The 6,173-nt window shown below is 31.5% G+C and overlaps 1 long non-coding RNA gene across 1 annotated transcript in view; it reads right to left on the bottom strand.

The window, feature by feature from the left end:
* Nucleotides 1-669: 669 nt before the first annotated feature.
* The window catches only part of LOC117175864, a 10,944-nt gene continuing 5,440 nt past the window's right edge, over nt 670-6,173 (bottom strand). The window contains exon 2 of the long non-coding RNA XR_004467548.1: nt 670-1,216. This is a non-coding gene — a long non-coding RNA (uncharacterized LOC117175864). The remainder of the gene's footprint in view (nt 1,217-6,173) is intronic.

The raw sequence follows: 6,173 nt of genomic DNA, 5'->3' as shown, positions 1-6,173 counted from the left end.
GCCGATGTATGCTTCTGGAATGTCCGATAAAGAAAAAACCCGTGAGAAACAAAAAAAATTTTTTTTTTTCAACAATTTTCAACATATAAGTAAATGTTTGAAAACGTGTTTTTCTCGGTTTAACATTTACCAACATTGCCGGCAAGATAACTCAAAAAGTATTTGACTGATTGAGTTCTCCTTGCATATACATTTAGTTTAAATGATTATCTTTTTTGTGAACCACTTTAAACTGTAAAAAATTATTTTTAAACAATTATTGTTCAAACAATTCCATGCAAAATCTTGGGTAAAAATCAATATTTTTGTTGAAACGACGGCCATTTTGTCAAAAATGATCTTTTTTGAACTTTTTTTGGTTCACAAAGGAACTATGAATATAAACTTCAAGAAACTTTTTTGTTTTTTGTGTCAGTCGAATTTGTGAGAAACTAGAGTGCCGGCAATTTCGCATCTCTCGGCTGAACATGTTGGAAATCCGCCCTTACAATTAAAAATTGTATAAATATTTATGGCTAAAACAATTTTATTTTGTAGTTTAAAAGTCCCTTAATAGCCCACAACATTTTTGGAAGGATTTGTTACATGGGTGGATTCTGAATGCACACAAAGGCACATCATTATAATGGAAATATAATTGTAATACATAACTCAGTAATAATAAGTATGCTGATGCATAATGACAATTTATTCTTACATAATCGCAAGATTACGGACCAGTCATATAATTATAAGTATAATAATGTTTATAATTGATAATACGGAAAAGTGGATAATACTAGCGTTTGTAGAAGTAGCATCATATGCGACAAATGTGCCAATCATTTCCTCGAAAATGAAGATCAAAATTCCTTGCTTGAACAATTTTTGATACCTACTTGTTCGACCTACTTATCAATTCAGGCACATTTTTATGACTCAATGACGCATTCTTTATAGCCTAATCTTAAAAGTCGTATAACATCTAAATACGAAATTTCTCTTTTTCATAATATTTAGGTTCTTTCAAGAATTTGTCATTTTTTAAACAAATAATGAATGATATTTAGTTTCTGCGTAAAGTAGATGTTCCTGCTGTTTACTTGTTTCTCTGTTGCGTGTTAATATACCGTCGCTTGTTTTAAATTAATGTTGAGAGGTTCATCCACATTTTGTAGTCGATTATCTTGCTTGTACGAGTATCGTAAAACAACGATATTTTTACAGGTATCACAGTCTGAAATTGAATAAGAAACGAGTTTTAAAATACATTTTTTAATTCCATTTTTAAAGATTCATAATCACGTAGTTTATATTTTTTAGATTTCAGACAAAAATGTACTTCGCAGTTATGAGTATATATTTGTATTTGGAAATGAATCCGGACTGTACATAACTTCCAATTATGAAATTCTTAATTTATAACTTAGAATCGAGAAAATTTTGAGTCGTTAAATACTAAAAATTAGTTATTTAATGACTCAACATTTTTTTTATTATAATCTATAAATTTCTACGTAATGACCTAAGATAATCTGATGAGGGAATCAGTCTGATCCGAAACGTTATATTTGTACATTGCCAAATAAATAGCCAGTACTGCGCCGGTGATAAACTCCGGCACACTAACGACATTTCGACCTGGAATTCTTCTACTAGAAAAAATATTGCGTGAAAATTAGGTGTTACAGGAATATCGAGGACTTTACCAATTTTAAACAACCCAGAATTTAATTATGAAACGAAAATAAGAATAAGAAGAGTAAGGCCCAATATTGCCACCTTCAACTTTATGTGGCCAAAAACGCGGACTGTTACGTTGCATTCAATCGCACATTTTGACATGAAATTTTTGGAAACACATAGAATTCGATATTTTGTCTAGTTCATAATTTTCAAGTTTTCTAATAAAAGTGATGAATTAAATATCAATTATTAAATATCAATTATGCAAAAAAATGGTTTTTTCTTTTTTTTTAAAGCAAAAATGTTTGGACTGTTACGTTACACAAAAAGACTGTTGCGTTACCTGTGCGATTGACTTTGACACAAGAAGTAAACTTAAGTATTAAAAATCTTTTAATCATTGAATTTTGCAATGAATAATATTAAGTTGTCTTACGACTGTACATTTCAGTAACAATACATAAAGTAATAATACATTCGATTATACATCCGAATATCTGATGTGCATTTCAAAAGTAGAAACAAATCTTCAAATATTTAGTGCAGTCATTAAATTCGTTGAAATTTAGATACAAGGTTAAAATTAGGTAAAATTATAAATTGTATCCTTGTTCTGAAGTGTGGAAAGTGAGAATTGTTCCCTAAATTACTTGAATCTGATGAGCCGATGCTATGTCACGGATATTTTTTGCACTGTTGAAAATAGCAGGTGCGTTCAAAATGCAATTTATGTTAAGAAAACCACTCTCAGTTACTTCTTCGATAGCGATTTTTGACGCGGTCACATTGAATGCAGCAACAAAATCTGAAGCACGATTTGTAATACATTTGCGAGACAAAATATGCTTTCTCACTATCATCCTGACAGTTGCACCAGTACTACCGATGCAAACCTTTCCATGAGGAGTTGCAAAGTAGATCCAGTAGATTTTTAAACCGAATTCTCTTTCTAAAACAGGAATGACTACATTGATGAACAATTAAAACATTTTCGAGATTAATAAATCATCATTGTTATGATATTTTAATTATCGAGGAAAAAATACTGTTACGTTACAGAACCTTCTTGGCTTAAATCACTGATGTAAATGAAAAACATTGCTGATTTTTCATACTTTTTGAAAAATGGACTGAAAGTACTCGAAGAAAATTGGGAATTTTCTTTTTGTCAACGTGATAGATTTTTCGTCAAACCAAATTTTCCGATTTTGTACTGTTACGTTACATGAAAAAATCGCACTATTTTTATTTACATTGAAAATGCCGATAACATTTTATTCCTCAAATATATTGTTCAGCTACTTTGTATACACCCAATTCTATCTGGAAAGAGCTTATTGCACGAAGAAAATAACAGTCGATGAATACAACGGACTTTTTTGTTCCGCGTTATATTTTTCTCCATTTTCACCTACCAAGAAGACACGAAGGAAAAATCTTCAATTCTTGAAAGAAACAACGGGTCTCTTGTTGAAATTTATGTTGCTTGATTATGGCAGGTGTATAACCTCAAAATGGTAAAAAAAATCGCGAAATTCAAAGAAAAATTTTCTACCAGTGATTTCGTTTTCCGCGTTTTTGGCCATGTGCATTCGACTAGTTGGATTATACTTTAAAAGGAATTAGAAAATACGGCTATAATGATATATTTTGCCAATTTTTTTGTTAGAAATTAATTGATGACATAAATCGACTTTACTCAAAAAGGGCCTGATCAGTTATTTTGAATTTGGACTTAAATTGTTAGTAGGATGCCAAAGAACTGTCATTAATAATAGGATGCGATTTGCAAACAACTTTAGGTTTTAAATTTCCTTTTGAATTTCCCTTAATCACCTGCAATAATACACATATTTTTATAAATAATAAAGGTTTAATATTATATTTGTGAAAATATTACGATTATGACAAATTCCATTTCAAATGAGGCAACATTTTAAGAAAAATCCAGGTTATGGCGTGAGAATAATTTAGTATTTTGATATATCGTTCTATTGTTTAAAAAAAAGACACATATTTCACAGTTAAACAAATTTTTGCGCTTTCCCGGGGAGAAATTGCCTCTTCATGCCTAATCTAAATATTGGCTCTCACGAGGTCGCAGCCAGATTTCCTAACTGGAAGAATCTAGGCTTTCCCTCTGCTGGCCCCCGACAGGTTATTGTCGTGTGCTACTTGTCTTACATAATTTATATGCTTACTTTTTAGCACCATATTTTTTAATTAAACTGGATAAAACGCTTTATTCATAAAGATATATTCAAAAATAATTTATATCAATTAATTATTTTCTTGAGGGGGCCTTGTAAAGCCCTCGACAGGTAAAACGGGTAATACAAATGCGAGTACAAAAAAGTACATTAATGTTCTTATGCTTAATTATACTTAAATTTAAAAAAGAACTAATTATAAAAATAACCGAGATGCAAGCTTTGAAAAATTTCATTTTTTTTTCTGAAAAAATTAAAAACATTTGGTGTCTTAAAAATTTGAAAAGAGTTCTTCTTAAAGATCGATTTAATTTGAAATCAGGTAAGTACCTTTAAAAATAATATATAACAAATCGAGCTTCAAAAACCTTTTTTCCTAATTTCTAAAGTATCGGATGAATGCCGTCAAGCATTTATGATACAGCACTCAGCGTTTGAATAAACTGCGTTTATCTTTAGTTATTAATATAAGTCTGCTCTAGACAGATTTAACAATAAGTTTTGTTTTAGAATAACGTTGCGAAGTATAGATAATAATCGAATGTCAATACAAATACGAGAAAACGGAGGAGTGTTTGTCAGAGGCTACAGAAAGGTGTAAAATCTTTAGATTAAACTATTGCAAAGTAAATGTTTCTTACAATTGGATTAAATTAAAAATTTCTGGTAATAGATTATGGCAATGTGCTGGTTAAACTTTAATACTACTACAACCATAGCATCACACTTCAGAATTTAAAGCATGATCAATTTTTTAATATTTGAATAATATTTTATTTGAATCGACAGAATAAAAAACAATAGCATATGTTTTTGAGTAATAGTATGTGAGGGACTATCTAGATTCTAGAAAGACCCTATTAAAAGGCCCTCATTGGGTTGTCTACTGATGACCACGCTAGCTGAGCGTGATGCTTTCGCTTGCGCCCTCGATAGATTGCCACTTTAGGGCCTCAATAGAAAATAGGAAATCTAGACAGGGCCTCTTAAGAACCAAGTTATAATTTCTACCCTGGTTCGAGCGAATACATACATTACCTTATAAACCCAAGTTCAAATTGTTTTGTTAAAGATAAATGCTATATGAAGTAATTTTTAAGTATATATAGTAGTAATGCCACACACACACACATATATTCGGGTGGCCCAAAATGACAGACTTTAGGTTTCTAATTATTTGCAACTGGAAACCTGTTCCTCATACTGAAAAACCAATGTCCATTTTTTAAAATAATTTTTAAATAATATTTAGAGGTGACACCAAGGTTATTAATTTCTTATGGAGTTTAACATAGAAAAATGTCCATTTTTCTTCATGCTAAAATATAACCTATAAATTATTTATAGAATCTCATGAAATTTCGGAAACTGCTTATTCAGTAATGCAGTAAGTGCATTACAAAAAAAGATTTAAAAAAATTATTATTAGGATTTTTTTTAAGTCTCAAACATGGCTGTTTTTGCTTAAAACCATGATTTTCATGGGCTTTTTCAGGTCCTATATATTGTTTGTTGTCGCTGAAAATTACAAAAGATGTTGCTCACAGATTTCGGATGCGACCTTATGAAAAGCGTAAAGTTTTAATTTTTATATCAATCAGATTTTTACCAAAAACCAGAAATAGATTGTCCGTTAGCGACTCAGGCAGTCCATAAATTACTTATTTTATGGTGGGCGTGCTGCCTCGGCTCATCCATTAATGGTCTACTATTCGCCTCGGAAGCGGAAGCACCGTAGCTCCCCTGTCGGTGGTATGCGCTAATTCTCGTTAGATGAGTGTTTAATGCATCGAGAATAGACACAAGGACACCAAAGTACTGTACCATGGAGAATAGATATAAGTCAAAGATATTATAAACGTAGATGCGGTGCGGGCTTAGTTGCCCGCCATAAACGTAGACGGCGCGTCCGGCGAAAAAAGTCACTTCCCCTCTACCCACCGCTCCCCGTAGAAAGCACCCATCGATATAGTTTGCCAAGAGCCACTTGGAGCGCTGTAAGCAACTCTCGGCACACCTTCGAGACGCACTGATGGTAAACTTAGTTTGGACAAGAACCATTTGGATTGAAAGTAAATTGCCAATTAAAACATTTTTACATTTATAACTTCGCAAAACTTGGTTGTTTTTAATAAATACCACAAATATAAGTCGATAAGTAATTAATATTACTCATATTGTATTATATTTAGATGCTAAGACGACAGTTCCAAGCCAGATTACGTTTCGCATTGGCAAACAAAATTAGAGGAACAGAATTTCACTGGCACATTCATAAAAAATATCATATTCCATAAA

This window comes from Belonocnema kinseyi, chromosome 7 (assembly GCF_010883055.1).
Source record: "Belonocnema kinseyi isolate 2016_QV_RU_SX_M_011 chromosome 7, B_treatae_v1, whole genome shotgun sequence".
Lineage (NCBI taxonomy): Eukaryota > Metazoa > Arthropoda > Insecta > Hymenoptera > Cynipidae > Belonocnema > Belonocnema kinseyi.
This window is presented reverse-complemented; position numbering and strand designations above follow the sequence as displayed.